The following is a 21,294-nucleotide window of genomic DNA, read 5'->3' as shown; positions in this document are numbered from 1 at the left end:
TTGGGGCAAGGTCTTCTCTACTCTGTCCAGCTGCAGATTGCTGGCCAAAAGGCTGGAACAGGCTCAGCAAGGACAAGAAAAGGACGTTAGGTTGAGGCAGGGTGTGGAGGCTCATGGGGTGACAGGTGAAAGGAGAACTTGCTGGAGAGGGTATTAAGTGCTAGAAAGGGAATGGCTGGCATGACCCCCTCAGAACATTCCCCTGACAGCCTGAACCCGCAGTCACACGCTCTGTAACTTTTTCAGTGGGCTGATCCACGAGCTTCCACGACCACCACGTGCCACTTCTGACCTGAGTTCTACTGAAGAACACAGCGGTTTTATTCCCAGGTCGGAAAGGCAGCATTTTGCCCGTTGAAAGCTTTCTCAGACGTTTTACTGTTAGGGTCAGGAAAAGAGGTTCCCTCCTAAACTCTTTCCATTCTCAATTGTCCTTCTTCAAGGGCTCTGTGTGAAAACTAGAAAGGCCCTAAGAGAGGGTTCAAATAAGAACTGAAATGGCTTGGGGTGGGATGGCGGGTGAGAGATGAGGATACTCCACGTGACAAGGCAGGAGGGCAGCGGTGGGCATGGCCATGCTGCCTCCCTTCCTTTTCACAGTGCCGTTCTTCAGCCAAGAGCCAGACCAAATGAGCAGCAGAGGAAAGAAAGCAGAGCAAAGGGAGAAGGGGAGAAAACCCACAGGTCAATAGTGGGGAAAAGGACCATTGGTAGCTGGGAACCCCACCTGTAAGGCAGCTGTTAATCAAGGGATGCTCCAACTTGTCCCGGCTTAGAAGTGAGTGTGTGATCGCTGGATACTACTTGCTCTCCTGCCAATAATTTCAAACTGGACTTCCTTGCTCTGAAGTCACTTCCCCCTAATCTACCCACTTATAAAACACAATTTGGTATCATTCTCCTTTTATAGATCACTCAATAGCTCCTTACTATATTGAGGATGAAGTCCAAATGGCTCAACGTAGAATTTAAAGCTTGTCATGACCTTTCCACACTTCTTAGCTCTTGCCACCCCCAACACCACTCCATTCTCTGAGCAGGCTATCATGCCTTTGTTTCCTCTAAGTAACACGTCATCTTAGTTAACCCGTTCTTCAAGACCCAACTTAAACCTTTCTAGTGCCCCCTCTACATTCTCAGACACACCCTTTCCCAAGAAGAGCTATGACACTTTATCCATTCTTGACTGGCTCCTTGAAGGTGTATATATAGCACACATAGCATTTTCATATTGCATGTATGACATTGCATTGTCACAATCATTGAACCTCATGCAACTGTACATGGACATGTCATGGCAGTTGTCCCCACCACATTATAAACTCTTTGAGAGCAGCTATCACCTTATAGAGTCTTCCTTCCTCCAGTGTCAATGTCAAGCATAGTCAGTACAAACAGTAAGTGCTCATTAAATGCTGGTAAGTGAAAGAATGAATCAACCAGTGAGGAATAGGCACAGTGAGGGTACATACATGTTTGGCACTAAGTGCATATCTCAGTTTGAATGTCCTGATTGTATTTTTCAAACAACATAAACCTCATACACAAGCAAACATCCAATTACTTATCATTGAACTGAAGAAACTGATGTGTTCCAAAGCTAGAGTGGGGAAATGGCTATAAGGAATTCTTTAAGAATAATTTTAACTACTTATTTTCCTTCTTATTGGCTAACTCTGGAACTTAACCCTGCACACAGACTGTGATATGTAGTTGCAGAACTGAATTCAAATGATCATTTTACTTTGTCTGCCAAAAAATAAAAATAAAAAAGCCAAGAGGTACCTGGACGTGCCACATAGCAGGTTCTAAGTAACTGTTAGTTCATTGACTAAATGAATAAATAAAGTTAAAAACAAATTATAACTTAAATTGCTTTTAAAATCCAAAAGTTACGAGAAAGTTCAATTTTGTTCCTCGGGACTGCATCTAGACAAATAAAACCCTGTCACGTGTTTAGAGAAGCCAGTAAAAAAAGCTGGAGGGCAACTACCTCCAAAAGGAAATTAGAATCTGAATGTCAATATAAATCTTCAACTTGAGTTCTACAAATTGTAGCCTCACTTTGAATCTATACATAATCACTGTCAATTATTTGTAGTAATTAGTACAGGGATAGCACAGATAACTAAAATCCACAGTTAGTTCATACATTTCATTGTAGTCTGTGATTTCCGCATGCATTCACTGTAGCTTTTACAGTGACCTCAGGTCAAATGAGGTTGGCAGGTGGATAGAGATGCCAGAGTAGGACTTTGTCCCAGGACTCCACACGAGGAGTCAGCTGGATTGCATTTGATCAGGTATAGCTCCTGACTTACCCACCTCTGACAACCAGAGTGGAACATGGAGAAAGACACCTTTCTTTTCTACATCTTGAACCCAATGTGGCAGCCATATTGTTCACCTATTCCATCTGGAACCATCATGCCCACTGGCAGGGATGAGGCTCCTGGTAGTATTGAGTTTTTCCTACATGCCAGGCACCGTGCTAAGCATCATGATTGCATTACTTCATTCTCGGTGCTATCAGATTTTGTCCAGCTGGTTCAGTAACAGGACAAGGCTGAAGGCTCTAGCTAAATGATTTCAATACCTATAACAATGTGGGGACAGAGATTAGAAACTCTCATCATCTACTATTTTATAACAAGTTCCATTTTCAAAAATTTACTATATGCCAGGTATTGTGCTTAGCACTTTACAATGATTATTTGATTCAATGCTCATGACAACTGCATGAGGTAACTACTTTTCACAGACCCATTTTAGAGTTGTAATTTGAAGTAATTTACCCAAAATCAGCAAGTGTAATGAGAAGACCAAGCAGAGAGTCTAAGTCAGCAGTCCACAATTTTAACCACTCTACTATACTCCCTCATAATTAACTAAGCCATGTCCATTAGGGATTAGCCTCGATAACTTTTTTTTTCATATTACTAAACTTCAATATGCTTTCTTATAAGTTCAAATTATATCACTTACACCCACCTCTCTCTCTATCTATCTTGGTGTGCCTACTGGCCAAGGTTGAAGCATTCTCTAACAGGCCTCCCAAATAAATGTCTTTATATTTATATAAAAAAAACCTTTAAGTTTAGTTTACTCTGTGCCAGCCATTGTTGTAACTGCTTTATAAATATTAACTCATTTAATTCTCGCAATAACCCAATGAGGTATGTACCATTTTTATCATCACTTCTGAGGCACAGAGAGATTAAGTCCACAAGTAATGTCCATCAAAGTCAGGATTCAAACCCATACAGTTCGGCTCCATGAGTCTGTGCTCTTAATTACTGTTTGTCATGCTGCCTCTCTTCAGCTGACTTGATTGGTCTGCCCGAAACTCTTTAGGAACCTGGGATCACAAATACGAAACAGATCTTTGGTGAAGAGCAGACTCACCAGAATACCTACAGAGTATACTGACCCTTGACACTCACGAAACATCCCTCTCCCAACCCGGTTTGCAAACACCCAAATTTACAAATATCACTGTGACATGTAATTTCTGATATAACATGCGGTCGACGTAACTGAATGAGTTTCTAAATTCTCAAGTTAAAGAAAAGACTACAGGAGGGGCTGTGGTATAGGAGGTGAGCCACCGCAGTCTGAGTCTGGGCCCATGGCTGGCCCAGGGTTCACCACATGTGTCTCTACAAAGCAACAACAGCCATGCGGTGACCCTTCCAGGCTGCCAGCAAATACCTGAAACCACAATTGTTAGATTCACACATGCCAACGACCCACTGTATCAAAAGCCAGCGAGTCATCACTCACCATGTGGGCCACACTACTAAGCAGAAAAATGACTTGATCTCACGTGAACTTTATGAGCACAGTTCACTGTTACAGGAACCGTGAAGACACTTTTCCAGTTCTCTTATTACAGTGTCTCTTCCCATAATGCTGTTCAAAGTTCATCCTTCATTTTTCCCATGGAATCTCTCTGTGTATTCTTAGGATCACATTTCCCAGAGTTGAACTCGGCTACTCACTCATCTAAACAATTTACTGAATGTCTACTATGATCAGCCATTATTCTAGACACTAAGGATAAATCCATGGTGGGAAAAAGACAATAAACGAAATTTAAAAGTAAATTGTCTAATATGTTAGAAAGTGATACTGCTATGGGAAAAAATAAGCAAGGGAGAGATTTAGGGCGGGCTGGTGGAACATGGTGGCAGGGGTGCAGGGGGGCAGGGAGGGCAGTTTTAAATAAGTAGTTAGGGGAACCCTCTCTGAGTGACAGCTGAACAATGACCCAAAGGAGATAAAAAAGGAAGAAAGGTAGGAAGTAAGGAGATAAGTTAGTGAGTAAGTGGGGAAGAACAGCAAATGCAAAGGCCTTGAAGCAGGGGGTCCGGCAGATTCACAGAGTTCAGCAGCCCCAGCGGAGTGAACAGGGAAGGCAGGCACTGAGGTCAGAGAGGTGACACACAGGACGGGCAGGCCGCAGGGCCTGGGAGGCTGCTCTCAGGGCTTTGGTGTTTACTCTGGGCGATGAGAAGCCACTGCAGGTTCTGAGCAGCAGTGATATTTCCTCAAGCTTACAACAGTCTTCTTTACTTTTCACTCTTCGTCATTATATAAACACTGCCTTAAGGTCCTTCCTGGAACCTACTTCCACTCAGAAGGTCTTCCAGGGACCACAGCTAGTGCAGCGTTGAAGTCAGAGGCAGGGGCTGCTAAGTCAGCGTCCCACGGCAGTCAAGCCACAACTCGACCCAGTCCTGTGTCTGCAGATCAAAGAGTGGACTGACACACCTCGGAAAACTTTATCCCCGGTATTCAGCACCTGCACACTGACTTCAGCCTCATGAAGGTGCTGAGCAACGTGTCAGAGCTCAAAACTAAGACCAATCTTCATTAACTTATTCATACAGTCTTTATGAACTTCTGCCAAACTAGCCTCGAAGTTCCAGGCTTAAGTAGGTGCTACCTGAATCCTCACGTACCTAAATTTGCCCCAGGGACGGCAACACTTAGTGTTAGATTGCCAAAACAGATGACTAACTTGTAGATATCAGGGGAATGGCGTGGAATCAATCTGTTGGTGGTGGCCTCTTAACACCCATGATTTAAATCTAGGCTTTAAATAATAAAGGAATGTGTTTAAAGTTGCTTTTAACTGTAAATTTTCTCAACAAATTTTATAAGAACAGGAAGGGCGCAGGAAGACTGCACATTCCACTCTGACATCTATTGTATTTTGGAGGAAGATGCCCTCACCTTGTCATCCCTTGCCAAAGAATGGGATAAATGCTCTCTTGGCTCCAGCGGCTTCTGTGCTGTGGAGGAAGGGACCACCCGCATAAGTGTGATGCTCCCCAACTTCAAAACTATCCAATGCAATATTGTGAATCGAGATCCTGACTCAAGCTAATCAACTGTTTTTAACACTTTTCTGAGACACTCACAGAAGCTTGAATTTTAATTGGGCATTAGAAAATACCGAGGAATTACTGTTAATTGTATTAGGTATGATAATGGCATTAGGATTATATTTTTAATGCCTTTATTTCTTAAGAAATAAACACAAGTATTAATTGGTAAAATGATACGATGTAGGATTTACCTTGAAATACTCTAGCAACAAAGGCGGGGAGGGAAGGAGTATGAAATAAGATTGGCAACATATTGGTAACTGTGGAAGCTGAATAGTGGGTACATGGGAGTTCATTGCACTATTCTCTCCTCTTTTGAAATTTTCCAACATAAAAAACTTTTTAAGAAAAACTGAAAGTATTTTATATAAACCTCCCTTCTCTATCCAATACATTATAGAAAACATGTATTAATATAAAAGCCATAACAAACATATTTACACATTATAAAGATGGCTCCATGCCCAAAGATTCAAAAACCCTCAAGCCCACGCTCATATCACTCATTTTAGACAAAGTAAGTAAAAATGTATATTAAGCATGCTTTTTTTCCTTTTCTTTCACACCTCAATCAATACATGGGCTCTCCTCCAATTAGTCCCTGACTCTGACATCCCTAGTGCTTTCCCTCTTAAAACAAAAACAAGTTCTGGAGACCTATGTTTCTGGCATTAACATCACCATTTTTACTGCCCCCTCATTTGTGTGAAGTTGCATAGTAAAATGCAGCAGAGCGTTCAGATATAATACCTGCAGCTACGAACACTGAGGCACTAATAAACCTGGTGATGCTGACAAAACCAAGCCATGGGCTGGTGTGCAACATCACCATGAATTTGCTGCAAATGTCCCCCCGCCCACTCCCCAGCTAACATACAAAAGAACACAACAGACATGAAAGGTGAATTATGCTTCCTATACATATTGAAGCATAGTTTGTGTGAAAGCTGAACCTATAAAAGACAGCATTGCCTGTACTTACAGACATGTGATGTCTACAGTGAGCTTTCTTTGAGATCCTGGAAGAACAAAAAGTATCCAAAACCAGCATAGGCCCTCCTATTGCTAGACACTGGTGGGGTGCGAGGGAAAAGCAGAAGAAAGATGCTCCTGGTGACATCAGATTCCCTTCTTGCCAAACACAGAACATCTATTTTTCCCAAAGAAATAAAATTAATTTGTTGGTTAGGCTCCAAAGCCAAGTCACAAAAATCTATTTACTGCAAATGTGGACCAATTATAGCAATAATAATAAAAGCTAATGTAATAAGTGCTTATATAAATTATTTGAAACTTATTACCAGTCCATAACATAGGTACTAATAATATCTCCATTTTATAGATGATGACATTGAGGCTTAAAGATGTAAGCAGGTTATCAAGGTCATACAGTGATGAAACCCATCCGGGTCATTGGTCAGTAATACTAAAATTACTAATAATATAACCAAAAGGAGAACAGTGGATGAAAAAAAGGGAAATACTTCAGAAAATAATCCCAAAGGGTGATCTGATCATAAATTCCTAACTGGGCAGGTCATGGTGGGTAGTCACACCTCAGGCCAATATCTTTAATAAAAGTTTTATTTTTGCCTTAAGTAAGCTCTGTCCATTGTTTCTGTCCATGTAGGTAACATACCCTTGAAATAAATTGGAGGGAAGCTTGACTTTGGGTGGTGAACACATAATACAACATACAGATGATGTATTATAGAATTGTACTCCTGAAACCTATATACTTTTATTAACCAATGTCACCCCAATAAATTAAATAAATAATAAATAATTTTTAAAAAGAAATAACCTGTAACTACCCTCAAGTGAGCACATAATCTTGTTAACTATTCTATGATCCGATCCCTGTCCAGCTTTTTCCCACCTCCTTAATCTCAATGCATAAAAGAAGCTTCGAAACTGTTCTTCTCCAGAGCATCTGAGATCTTGCTCCCTAGCATATGTCATTAGTTTGGCTCAAAAACTCATAAAAATTCTCTAGAAAATGAAATTACAAATAATGGCATAATGATAAAAGTATTATTTTAAGTACATAAGGAGTGAAATAGACTTATCTGGGCTCAAATGAAACATTAATCTTCATTCTAATATTGTTTTCTATGGAGATACACATTTTGAGTTTCAAACAATGTACTATGATGGCATTCCAAAAATCACTTAGAAGCAGTATGCATTTGGTTAGAAAGGTCATCAGACAAATAACTGAAATTAGAAGATAATTACCTGGTGTTATCTCTAATAATCACAAATGAAATTAACCACAATTAGTTGAGACAGACCTATCCCAAGAAGAACTTACATACATCTGTTGTCTAAGGCAACTTTTTACATTTGCTTTTTCTCCTTATCTCAAAAATCAATTATCTGGGCCCTGGCTAGGTAGCTCAGTTGGTTAGAGCATCATCTCAATATGCCAAGGTTGTGAATTCAATCCCTAGTGCAGGGCACATGCGAGAATCAACCAAAGAATGCATAAATAAAGTAGAACAACAGATCCATGTTTTGCTCTCTCTCTAATTAATTAATTAATACACAAGCAAGCAAACTGGACAAGCACATGAACACTAAAGATGAAAGTAAAATATCAATCAGTTTTTAAAAAATCTGTTCAGGGTCCTAACACTCACTCTCTGGAGACTTGGGACTGACCTGTGAACTATTACCAACTTGAATCAGTTACAAAAGCCACTAGTTAAAAAGGGAGAATGATGTCTTCATTTAAATATCTAAAGAAAACTTCCGGCAAGACGGAGGCATAGGTAGATGCACCGTACCTCCATGCACAACCAAGATTAGAACAACAACAATTTAGAGGCCGAATAACACCCAGAACTGATAGAGAATTTATCTGAATGGAAGTCAGACAGCCAAGAAGCTGAAGTAGACCTGGTCATCCAGACCGGTAGGACGTGCGGAGACAAGCAGCCGGGCATGGGTCACGGTGCGGAGAAAAGGGAGAGTTGGGCACATAAGGCAACCAGGAGCGCATAAGGCATCTGGCGCGCACAAGATCGCAGAAGGTGGAGCCTGAGTTCACAAGTGGCAGCTGGTGGACCCAGTGAGGTGGAGATTGTGGACCAGGGCAGAGCGCGCAACCTAGGATCCCAGAGAAGGGACTGAGGTCCCAGGAGAACGGAGCTACCGCCATTGCTCCCTCCCGATCCCACCCCTGCCCCCACATACAACGTCACAATCTAGCAACTGGGGTGCCCAGCCCCAGTGAACACCTAAGGCTCTGCCCCCACCTTAACAGGAGCAACCAGACCAAAAGAAAAAAGAGAGAGAGAGAGAGAGAGAGAGAGAGAGAGACATGTCTCAAACAGAAGAACAGATCAATGCCCCAGGACTCATCCTTTTGAGCGACCAAGAGATAGACAATCTATCAGATGCACAGTTCAAAACACTGGTGATCAGAGAGCTAACAGAATTGGTTAATTGTGAGCGCAAATTACATGAAAAAAATGCAGGTTACCATAAAAGAGATGAAGAACATGCACGGAGAACCAATACTGATGGAAAGGAAACTGGGACTCAAAACAATAGAGTGGACCAGAAGGAAGAAAAAAAAAACAACCAAACAGGAAAGAATGGAGAAATAAGAATTCAAAAAAATGATGAGAAGCTTAGGAACCTCCAGGACATCTTTAAACATTCCAACATCTGAATTATATGGGTACCAGAAGGGGAAGAGGAAGAGCAACAGATTGAACACGTATTTGAACAAATAATAAAGGAGAACTTCCCCATTCTGGCAAAGGAAATAGACTTCCAGGAAGTCCAGGAAGCTCAGAGAGCCCCAAAGAAGTTGGACCCAAGAAGAAACACACCAAGACACATCATAATTACATTAGCCAAGGTAAAAATGAAGGAGAGAATCCTAGAAACAGCAAGAGATAAGGGGACAGTCACCTACAAAGGAGTTCCCATCAGACTGTCAGCTGATTTCTGAAAAGAGACCTTACAGGCAAGAAGGGGCTGGAAAGAAGTATTCCAAGTCATGAAAGACAAGGACCTATATCCCAGATTGCTCTATCCAGCAAAGCTTTCATTTAGAATAGAAGGGCAGATAAAGTGCTTCTCAGATAAGGTCAAATTAAAGGAGTTCATCATCACCAAGCCCTTATTTTATGAAATGTTAAAGGGACTTATCTAAGAAAGGAAGATAAAGAAAAAACATGTTTAGTAAAAGGACAACAAACTCACAATTATTAACAACCACACCTAAAGCAAAACCGAAAGAAACTAAGCAAACAACTAGAACAGGAACAGAACCACAGAAATGGAAATCACATGGAGGGTTAGCAACAGGGAGTGGGAGGAGGAGAGAGGGGGAAAAGGTACTGAGAATAAGTAGCATAGATTGTAGGTTGAAAATAGAGAGGGAGAGGGTAAGAATAGTATGGGAAATGTAGAAGCTAAAGAACTCATAAGTATGACACATGGACATGATTAAGGGGGGGATATGGGTGGGAGAGGGTATACAGGGTGGAGAGGAGTGAAGGGGGGAAATGGGACAACTGTTATAGCATAATCAATAAAATATATTAAAAAATAAAATAAATATCTAAAGAAAGAAAATATACACACAAAAAAGTAAAAAATCATTAAAAAGGTCATTAAAAATTATAAAATTAAACAAAAAAGAAAGCAAAAATAAAAATTAATAAATAAATATCAGAAGAAAATTCCCTTTGCCATGAAGACTCTTGGAAGAAATGAAGATTACTTTCCCTCCAATCTCCATTTGTTTCAGCATTCACAGTCCTCCCCTCTTACTAGTTGCAGCCAAGCTGAAAGGAGAAGGCAAAACAATGCCAGTCAGTGTCACTACCATGGTCCAGCCTTGATGGAGACCTCTGAGTCTGGTTTATAAGTCTTCTTGCCCGTGCTTATTTACAGTTCTGTAAAACCAACGGTTAACACCCAGAAAGTCCAGCTAAGTACAAATAGTGACACTCTTAAACCAAATGAAAGTGATGATGAGCATTGCCCGTTTCCCTTACATTCATAGAATCATTTCTGTTTACAGTGGGTTTTGAAAAGGCGAGCATATAATAAGCACCCACAGATAAAGATTGCCCATGCTACACTATAGAATGCCATTTTGTTAGTAGCCAAATCATGTATTGTTTCATTATACTATTGATATGCACTGTTTTCTCATTAGCACTGGCAGCCCTTTCACTAGTAGAAACCTCTAATTAGTCTATCTCAGCAAAGATTAGTCTACTTTATAAAAAGAAACTTTGATATTTGGGCAAATCGGAAGTGGTATTTCTTGCCCAATTCTGATTCTCCTGACCTTATGCCACGCACACAATTTCTCTAAAATAGATTAGTAAAGAATTTTACAAAATGAATGTAATTCAAGTTATTAACTCTCCAAGTCTCAATTTCCTCATCTGAAAATGGGTTTAGTAATGTGTACATTGTTCAACTGTGGGGAAGCTACTGCAATACAAACACGAAAGCACAGTGTCTAATAGCTACTTGCCATAGAGCTCCAGACTATTCAGGGAGTCGGTGTTATTATGCAGCAAGGTCCTTAACTTTCCCAGACAGGCCCAAGTTCATGAAGGTCACACTGCTAGCAACTGGCAGAGAGAGAATACAAAAGTAGCTCTGCCTGATTCCAGCACTCTCTCTCGCCCTGCCTCCTCCTTGACATAAAACAGGATTAACCACCCCACAGTTCTTCCAAAGTCTGTCCTAAGCTTATGAGTCCCAGGGAAGGAGCCAGGAACAAAGGATGAGAGAAGCGTCCCTCTTCTAGAGTTTACGTAAAGTACAGGGGCATCAAGGAAAGAAATTATCAAGCATGTACCTCCTGATACACCAGAGATCAAATTTCTAACCATGCTGATAACTCTCAGAAAACTGACTGGGAATGTGGGGAGGATGGGGAACTGGCCAGCCAAGTATTTCAGGAAGGTGGTCACCCTGTGAAACACAGACCTAACTGTGTAATTTTTTGACCAGGAAAAAAACTTGAAAATGATTCCAAGGGCCAGTTTTTTTAAATCAGAATAAAACAAAAATAAAAACAGAAGTGACTGAGGGACAGAGACCAGAAAAGACAAAAATGTGTGTACGAGCATCTTAACTTACACAGCTTTGGTAAGAACTGATTTTCTGAAACTAATGATTTCCTAAAAGAGAAATGACAAACTTGGTAGATGAGCAATAACAACTTCTATTGTGCTATAAAACTACTGACTCGGACATTAAAGAATTCTCAATAATAACGATATGTAGGAGGGTGAACCCAAAAAGCCCAGGATTTATTTATAAAAATTTGTGTACTTAGTCTTACATGTTTAAACTTTAGTCACCTTCGAAGTACTCTCCATTTGTTTTTGGTTTTGTTTTTTAAAAAATTTTAAATTTATTTTTAGAGAGGGGAAGGGAGGGAAAGAGAGAGAGAAATAAACATCAATGTGTGGTTGTCTCTCACATGGCCCCCACTGGGGACCTGGCCCGCAACCCAGGCATGTGTCCTGACTGGGAATCAAACCTGTAACCCTTTGGTTCACAGTCTGCACTCAAGCCACTCAGCTATGCCAGCCAGGGCTCAAAGTACTCTTCAACTGACTCAGTACACCTATTAAGACATTTTTCTACTGCTCAGAACAGTTTTTGAACTCATTAATTTTGATGCCTTTTAGTGCTTCTGCCATTTTTCGTTTCACCTCTTCCACATCAGCTAAATGTTTCCCTTTGAGGACTTTTTTCACTCAGGGAAACAAAAAATAAAAGGCACTTGGGGCAAGATTGGGTGAATAGGAAGGGTGGGCCACAGGGGTCATGCCATTTTTGGTCAGAAACTGCTGAACACTCAGCATGATGTGTGCAGGTGTGCCTGTAAATCACCCATCATGAAATGGGCAAACATGTTGAAAGAGTAGTCAAAAAAAAAATTCACTGAAGCTGAACGCAGCCTCTCACAACAACACCAGCTGGTACACTGATACAGATAGGCTCCTAGAACACTCACCTAGTGGGGGAAGCCAGTACTACAGGGGGCCTGCCCTCCAGAAGATGATTCCGGTTTTGGGGGGGTCCCTCCTCATATACTTTGCTGTGTACCCACTATTTGCTGGTCCTTATAGGCAGGTTACTTGTGATCTTCACAACACACAAGTGCTAGAGGTACTACTAGCTCCATTTCACACACAGGAAGAAACCCAGCCTCAGTGCTATAAAGAGGGCACAGTGCCTCTGAGGAGAAGAATGCAAATTCATACTCAGATCATTTTGACTAAAAAACCCATGTTCTCCCTTCCTGGCTGGGAAAGTGCCCAGCACAAGAGTTCATTTGATATGTCCTCCCTCCTTAGTAACCTGGGAAAGGTACCAGTGGATGGAGGCTCCCTGGAGGATCAGACCCAGAGTATCAGTGGAAAAGCATCAGCTTCCTCTCAGGGACCAAATCAATGGTGTTGAAAATGGTGAAACTGAGAGCAGTGTGTGGAGTATTTTCAATGAGCACTATTACAACAAGATGTTTGGAAAGCATAACCATCTGTACCTTGGACAGGGCCAGAATCCAAAGTTCTCAGTAAGCCAACAAAAAGCAGTCAAAAGCAAATTAATGAATTAAAAAGAAATAACCAAATCCATCTGTAGTGTTTTCATCTGCTCTATACAATCAAGAAGATTGAGTAGAGGACAGGACAGATGAAATGACTTTCAAGGTTTTATGATACCAATCTAATCATATATAGGGTATTACATTCAATGTACTCACACTGCCTATTTCCTCAACATGACTAGGAGCTATTAAGAAGATAGGTATCATATTGGGTCTAGATAAGACAAGACAAACAAAGGAGGCTCAAAGAACATAAAGAAATCATCGCAGGCCCTGGCAGGGTGTCTCAGTGACTTAGAGTGTCATACCGATACACCAAGGTTGCAGGTTTGATCCCCAGTCAGGAGGGCACATACAAGAATCAACCAATGAGAAAAATGCAAAGAGAAAAAAAGAAAAAAGAACTAAAAAATAAAAGAACCAATGAATGCATAAATAAGTAGTACAACAACACTATGTCTCTCCCTTCTTCTCTCTCTCTAAAATCAATCAAGCAATCAATAAAATCATAGCAGAAGCAAAATCATAACCCAAGTTCATAGTGTAAAATTTATTCCACTAGCAGCCACTGTGTCAACTGTGAATCCTGATGGTTCCCATCCGGTGTGCTGGGAATAAGTTACAGATGGACTGAGATGTCCACCTGTCATTCCCAGGGGCTACTGGGCAGGGCAAGGCATAGCCAGAGCCCTGACCGGTTACCTCCAGACACAAGATGGCTAGACTGTTTATCCAGTGTGCCCTAAAATATCATTACTTACTAAACATTCTATGACGTGAGATTCAGAAGCTTTAGTAAACCAATCCATCATTTTACTAACTTTTTTAAAATCTTTACTTGAGGATATTTTTAGTGCTGTTACAGAGAGAGTAAGGGGGAGAGAGAGAGAGAAACACTGATGTGAGAGGGAAACATCAGTAAGTTGCCTCCCATATATACCCCAAGCAGGGATCAAACCTGCAACCTAGGTGTGTGCCCTAACCGGAAATGGAATCATTAACCTTTCAGTGTGTACCAGACAATGCTCCACCCAACTGAGCCACCCAGCTAGGACCACTTTACCAACTTTTTGATCAGGAAATGCTAACAGCTTACAAACTCCACTGCATGCCTGGAGTGGCTTGAATAAGCACTCCCTCTTGATGCTCTTCCTTCCCCATGGGGCCATTATTTTGCTAACGGCTGCTGGCCAGCGTCATCCCAGGCTGAGGATGACACACTTTCTGAAGTACTGTGTACAGACTGTGTAAACCAAGTTAGGAGGCCACAGCTGAGGGCACTTCTCCCCTCAGTACAGAATCAGTCGGTGCCAAGGTGGGAGTCCCGCACAGCCCAGGTCTCCACACAGGCCAATCACACGTCTCACCGGAGTTCTGGGTGCCTGGGCACTAGATAAAGAAAGTAATGAAGGCATCAGTGCCAAGAGAACAATCACAAAGACACTGCAGGGGAGCAGCTTGAGTGGGAAGCAATCAGGAGGGAGATTTCCTTCTCACCATTTCCTCTCTCACTGCATCTTCAACACACAGTAAGTTGCACAATCATAAGGTCAACCACGGAAATGGCTTTCTAAAGAGCAATTGGTGGGCAGTGAAACTCAGTACTCCACAGCAAGAACGAGTCGTGTGGTGGCAAAAGAAGGCCCTGACTTCAAGCCCACCTGACTGGAAGCAGAGGTCTCTCATCTCCAATTCTAAAATAGGAACATAGGATCCCTTATTTCTCCTATATGAGCTCCTTCTAACATGTCAAGAGCTGCACTTGTGGGCCAATGGTTTATGAGGCAAAATTTTAATACTACTAATAATAATAAGGATAAAGGAAGGTACAAATTACATGCAGGATAGCAACACAGTATGTGTAAGATAACACACAGTTCCAAGATCTCACCACATCTTAGACTTACTTCTCTCATTTTTAGGTACAGTCATCCCTGTGCATTCATGGGAGACTTGTTCCAGGACATCCTCAAATACCAAAACTGAAGGATGCTCACGTTCCCTGCATAAAATAGAGTAGTATTTGCATATAGCCTACGCACATCCTCCTGTGTACTCTAAATCATCCCTACATGTCAGCAACAACATAACTTTTTTTCCCGAGTACTGTTAGTTTAAGGTTGGTTGGATCCACGCGTGTGGAACCCAGAGTTCGGAGGGCTGACTGTACTTTCCCCCAGTGCTAGAGGGGTTTTGGCCTCATAGCGGTCACTCTCCTTGAATCTCTAGTATCCATCCCATCCCAGGCTCTTTATTGTGACCTGGCCTGCCGAAATAACCTTAGTACCCTATTCACATGCATACATACATACATACACACTCACACTCAGGCAATCTCATTACCATTTTGGAATATAGCTCACCACCTCCTTATTCACCTAGTCTCAACCTCTGCCTCAAACGTCCACATCTCTTAGTTCCTCACCCATATACAGCTCTGCCCTGTGGACCCAATTTTAGTCGTAAGGACCTCTTAGCTCTTCTCCCGTTTCTGGTGATCCCCTCTTACCAATTTAGGTCAGTACTGCTGTGCACCCTCTCTGCTCTAAGCAAGGACAACCCCACCTTTTCTCCCCAGCCCCAGAGGACAGGCCCGTCCATAAAGCTTTCCCAGACAAACACAGCTTTGCCTTAACCCATTCCTGATCCTGAGGACAAAACATAGGACGGTGACTATTTTCACCCTGAATCTAACCAAGTGAGAAACCAAAGCTCAGGGCATAGAACATTAGGGAAAAAACCCAAAAGATTCCAAACCAAAGAACATAATAAAGATATGTATTATGGGAAATGTGACTTTAAATCGCCAAATGTTCCACTCTAATAGCAACAGCTTTGTAAAAGTTTATCTGCTTGCTTTGGGAACGGTTCCATCTCTTCAGGTCCAAGCTCACATTTCTCAGGAAGGTGTGTTCAACATACTCAGATTTTTAAAACTTCAGAATGCAGCAACATTAAAGTCATTGCTAGATTTTGCTAGCATATTCTCAATAACATGGACAGAAATTTGTTGTTAGTATTTTCTGTTTTAGACCCAAAATATCTTCCTATCTCCCTGATAAAAGAATCTAAGGAACAAGATAAGCTTTCATGCACTAACTGCACAACTTGCCTGGGGATTCGGCGGTGGAATACAAAAACTCCTTATTTTAAATAAAGCATGGTAATGACAGATCTAAAATTTACCATGGTATAGAATCACAGGAAAATTACTATGTCTCTACATCGTGAACAGCAAATAAACTATAAATCCTTTTCCAATATCCGGCCCAACCCTAAAACCTGTAGGAGTAAACAAAGCAAAAGTGGGAGGTAATTATGAAAATATAAACCATTTTGTGAAGATGTTTTGTGGTAAAAGTATATGATGCATTCATCCTGAATCTATAAATGAATAAATGTTCCCAAGATAAATTACAAAGAAAAACATTCTGAATGTAAAAATTTAACATATTGCATCCGATAGCACAAATCATGTAGGGAGTCCTTTGGATGTGCATTCTACACTGAGCATTGAAAAATAACTATGTGTCCTGGTCATGTGAAGTCACCTGTGCCAAACTTATCTGGATCATGCAGAATGAACCTCAAAGGCAAAAGATGCCTGACACAGACTTTTTTTAGCATTGAATAAAGATCAAAGATTTCAAAGTTTCTGCTGACACTTAAGCTGTTTTTCATAAGCAAATACACCAACTAATTACTACTCAATTTCAAGTCTACAAACTCTAAAAATAAAAACTGAGAAATATTCATCTCATGTCAACTTTTTTTGGTCATGTATCATCAATCACTCTAGACCCAAGGGAGAGTTATCTGAGTGCCATCTAGAATCCTCAAGAGACTATACAAAGGATCTGGAAACCTGATCCAGACATCCTAGAACCCAACTTAACTGCATTAATTTGCTTTTTACACAGTCATAAACAGGAAGGTGATTTCAAATTCAAGAGTCCAGATAATAATAATAAAAGCAAACATCACACTAGAAAAAAAGAACCATAATCGATAATTAAATCAGATTGAAAGATGAACCAAATTTGCTTCTACACAATACAGCCTTTTTAATGTAATGTGATAAACTATGTAATGTCAAATCTCATTCCCAATAATCTTTTTTTAATTCTGAAGATATTAATTGGCCAATAATATATCTAGATATGTTATAATAAGCTTATTATATCATATTATTTTAATTTCTCAGAGAAAGGAAGCCTTCCAAAAAATGTTCAAACTCAAATGTAAATGAAAATAAGATAAAAATAGAACCCAAGCACTAATTTTTTTCTGCATAAAGAAAAAAAAGTTTTCATGAAGTTTTCACGAAATACAACATTGTTTGGGAGACCATGAAATGGTTCATGGAGAATGTGAAGTAGCAAATTTTGCGGCACTTTCTTCCAGAGCTTCCTTTACCTCTGCAGAAAGATGAAAAGTAAGTTTACTCATTAAGTTATTTGATTTCAGCACTTTCAAGTTTATCCCATAGTCAGTGATCCTTGTTTAGTGTGTATGTATTTGTGCATGTATGAAAAAAGAAAGTTAAATATCCACCTGACAATGAGAAATCACATTTATTTTTTTTAATCCTCCTCCAAGGATAGAGTCATTGATTTTTAAAGAAAGAGGAAGGGAGAAAGAGAGACAGAGACATCCATGTGAGAGAGAAACATCGACTGGCTGCCTCCTGCATGCACCCCAAATGGGTATCAAACCCACAATCTAGGTATGAGCCCTGACAAGGAATCAGATTCTCAGCCTTTTGGTGTACCGGACAATGCTCCAACCAACCAAGCCACCTGGCCAGGGCAGAAATTATATTTAATTTTAAAATTAATAGTGATTCATACCTATACACATACTTTCCTTTAAGTATGTGGAGGCATATTCTACAAATTTACCTTCACACATGGATACAGATTTTTTTTAATCTTTATAATTGTGAATTAATAAACTAAGAATTAATCTATTTGGAAGACTCATGTGTCTAGACATTTAAATCAAATGAAACATCTCCATGAGACTTCAGACTGGTGTCAATGACATAAACTGTCAATTCTCATTTATTCAAGGGATGATTATGGTGTTTGGAATACAGCCAACACCTTATTTCTTCTTACTGTCATTTCAGCCTATAGTATCTTATTATCTTATTGGCAGGCATCACTCCAAGAGTGGTAATAAGCTAGCAATTACTAAGTCCAGTACTACAGCATTTGGTTTTCCACAACTACTCTATGAGATCCGTATAATTGTTACGTTTAGTTTACAGATGAGAGGCACAGAGATGTTGAGTCACTTGCCCAAGACCACAGTCCTAAAAGGCAGAGCGATATGACCACCTGGGCTGATGCAAGAGCCTGAGGATTTAACCAAAGCATGACACACCTTCAGGAGACAACTACGCCAGAGGCAATGAAACCCAAACCAATCCCTAGGGTAACAAACCACCTTCTCTCTCTCTCTCTCTTTTTTAAATAATCAAAATGAATGTGTATTTCATGGCTGAAATGGCTCCAACTATTGGTCATGATTAGATTCATGGATTATCCATAGATTTCAACCCATATATTCAGTCTCAGACCCTCAAGATAATGGAGCGACTACTTTCATCTTTCTTGCTTTTCTTCTTCTACATCTGTTAAATCTAATACATATTTATCAAGCACCATATTCATCCCTAAACACATTTTTTAAAATTGTGATGACAAAATGCATAACTAAAATTTAACATCTTAACCATTTTTAAGTGTACAGTTCAGTAGTGTTAAATATATTTACATTGTTGTACAATAGATCTGCAGAACTTTTAACCACTGTACTAGTCCCTTCAGGCTGCTACAGTAAAATATCCAGACAAGGAGTTTATAGACAACAGAAATTTACTGCTCACAGTTCTAGAGGCTGAAGTCCAAGATCAAAAAGGGTGCCAGCATGGTCAGGTAAGGGCCCTCGTCCGGGTCGCAGACTTCTCATTGTGTTCACACAGGGCGAAGGGGTGACGGAGCTCTGTGGGACCTCCAGTGAGAGCACTAATTCCATTCAGCTCCCTGGGCCACAATGCTGACCATGCTCTTATCCCCGTCATAAGGGCTCCACCCTCACGGCCTAATCGCCTCCCAAAGGCCCAACTCCTAATGCTATCACTTTTGAGGATCAAGATTTCAACATTTGAATTTCAGGTGGGGGAGACACAAACATTCAGACCAGGGCAGCCCTAAACACTTTCAAACTCCATTTTGTTGTACCAGTTTATTTCTTACCAATAAACATGTTTAAATTTGTGAAGTTGAGCAAAATCTTCAAAATTGTAGAAAGCTTCTTTTTAGATAAGTATATATTGAGTTGGCCAAAAAGTCCGTTTGTTTTTTTCCATAAAATAAAAGATAATTTTCATTTTTACCAATAACTTTATTGATTTGGATATCTTGAGTATGCTGGCTCTCTCTCGCTATTGGCTTCTAGGGGGTAGAGGCCAGGGTGCTTCTGAATATCTTCCAGTGCATAAGACAGCCCCACAGCAAAGAACTATTTGGCCCAAATGTCAATAGTACCTAGAAACTTTGCAAAAACACTTCTGACACATTCAGTCAATCACAGTACCTTCTCCATACACTGCATAAATCTTGTTTTGCTTTTCAGTTGCATTTCTACCTTTCTTGAAATAATAAAGCATAATATACCAAAAATGTTGTATATTTTCTTCCATCTTCAATATTAAAATGGCGGCACAAAAATTCACCAATTTTGATGTTTGTTTTAAATGCACGCTGATATGACAGCCATCAAAATACAATCTAATTGTTTTGAATGAAGCCAAAGACAACTCAACACTACTAGAACCATCTTATGGAAAAAGGTAAATAAACTTTTTGGCCAACCCAATATAAGATTCTGACATTATGAGCTAATGATTCTTAACCTTTGTTGGGGGAGGGGAGTGCTCTAGACCTTTTGAAAATCTAATGAAAGTTGTAGATTCTAAACTCAGAATAAAATACAAATATAAACATAAATAAAATATTGCTATAATTGCATGGGGTTATTGAACCCCTGTTTCCCAAAGGCCAACCATGAACTCAAGAAAAGAACCCTAATTTTTTGTACTTACTTTGCCCTAGTATTTATGGATTCTCTTATAGTGCAGTACTCCTTTAAATATCAAGCTTGGCCTAATGAGTTGTAATCAAAATCTTATTTGCAAAATTCCATATAAACAAAAATTTATAAAAATTAAATTAACCTACAAGTATTCAGGAAAACAGCTACATTGCTTATAAAAGAAACTACACAGCAAGGCAAAGATCTCCCCTACTTCCTGTATGAGTTCTGTCACATGTCCAGTGAGCAGTTTCCCACACAAATGCTATCAAAACACCTCATGTTTGAAAATACTCTAAATTACAAGTGCACAGTTGAAGGTGCCTTATCCTTTCAGGCATACTTTCTTCAGATTTAAGAAAGCCACGGGACTGATTGTAGATAAGATGGACTTGATCACCACCTTTCCAAATTTAATGTACTGTAGTTAAATAGCCATGTTCACAGGTTGTGATAGCATCACTGCACTTTCTGATGTTTCTGATAACGTAAAAACATTAGATTTTTAAAAGTGATATCCTAAAGCCGATAGGCTCTCATTTCCTTTCCATCTAGATTTAGGGGAGTAAAAAGCTGGAAACTAATACTTTGTTTTGTTATTTAGAGGGGACTAAGTAAACATTTTTAAAGGACACTAGTCCATATTAAATATTACATGTTTTGTATGTCACAGCTTTAGCAACATCATGACTCCTTTGGATTCACTCCTCCAAAAACATATGTACATACAATTTCTGCACACATTGCAGTGGTTTTCTCTGTGGCACATTTGTTAAGTGTTCGAATGGGCCTGACTCTGCCACATATATTAGACAGGAGCTGGCAAAGGCTTGATGACAAAGACCGCTCTCTAGCCATTCCCACTTATGGAAACTGGCCCTGACGGGTGGCAGGCTATCTGGTCAGTTTAAGTCCTTACAGACAGGCTGACTAGGCCCGTCTGGCCTGAGGGGAATCTCTGCTGAGGGGTATTTCTCCACCCTTGTGATGGACTTGCTATTAAAAAAAATTCTGCATACAATATCTGGGGGTTCATCTGGGGGTGAGCTCCTTCCAACGCTCACCCATGTACTCCAGACCTCAATGTTAAGAACCTATCCCCACATTCACTAGACAAGTATGTAGACAAGTCTGATTTCTAAAATTTCATGGCCTTGAAAGGAATCTAATTCTGCTTTGTCTTTTAAAGTAATC

At 40.2% G+C, this 21,294-nt stretch overlaps 1 protein-coding gene and 1 non-coding gene across 3 annotated transcripts in view; one reads left to right on the top strand and one right to left on the bottom strand.

Annotated features, from left to right (window-relative positions):
• SLC4A4 (solute carrier family 4 member 4) overlaps positions 1-21,294 on the bottom strand; it is a 327,443-nt gene that overhangs the window by 286,776 nt on the left and 19,373 nt on the right. Inside the window, exon 1 of one of the 2 annotated variants that reach the window (XM_045858123.1) lies at positions 728-762. The exons of the other annotated variant lie outside the window; for it this stretch is intronic. The gene's annotated coding sequence lies outside the window, so the exon portion shown is untranslated. Of the gene's footprint in view, positions 1-727; positions 763-21,294 lie in introns of those variants that run through there. 2 annotated transcript variants of the gene reach the window in all.
• On the top strand, positions 20,842-20,988 carry LOC123831393. Its single transcript, XR_006787914.1, has one exon. It is a non-coding gene; the product is annotated as a small nucleolar RNA SNORA12 (small nucleolar RNA).

The sequence above is a fragment of the Phyllostomus hastatus genome, unplaced genomic scaffold (genome assembly GCF_019186645.2).
Source record: "Phyllostomus hastatus isolate PE091 unplaced genomic scaffold, TTU_PhHast_1.1 phas_scaffold_1674, whole genome shotgun sequence".
Classification (NCBI taxonomy): domain Eukaryota; kingdom Metazoa; phylum Chordata; class Mammalia; order Chiroptera; family Phyllostomidae; genus Phyllostomus; species Phyllostomus hastatus.
This window is presented reverse-complemented; position numbering and strand designations above follow the sequence as displayed.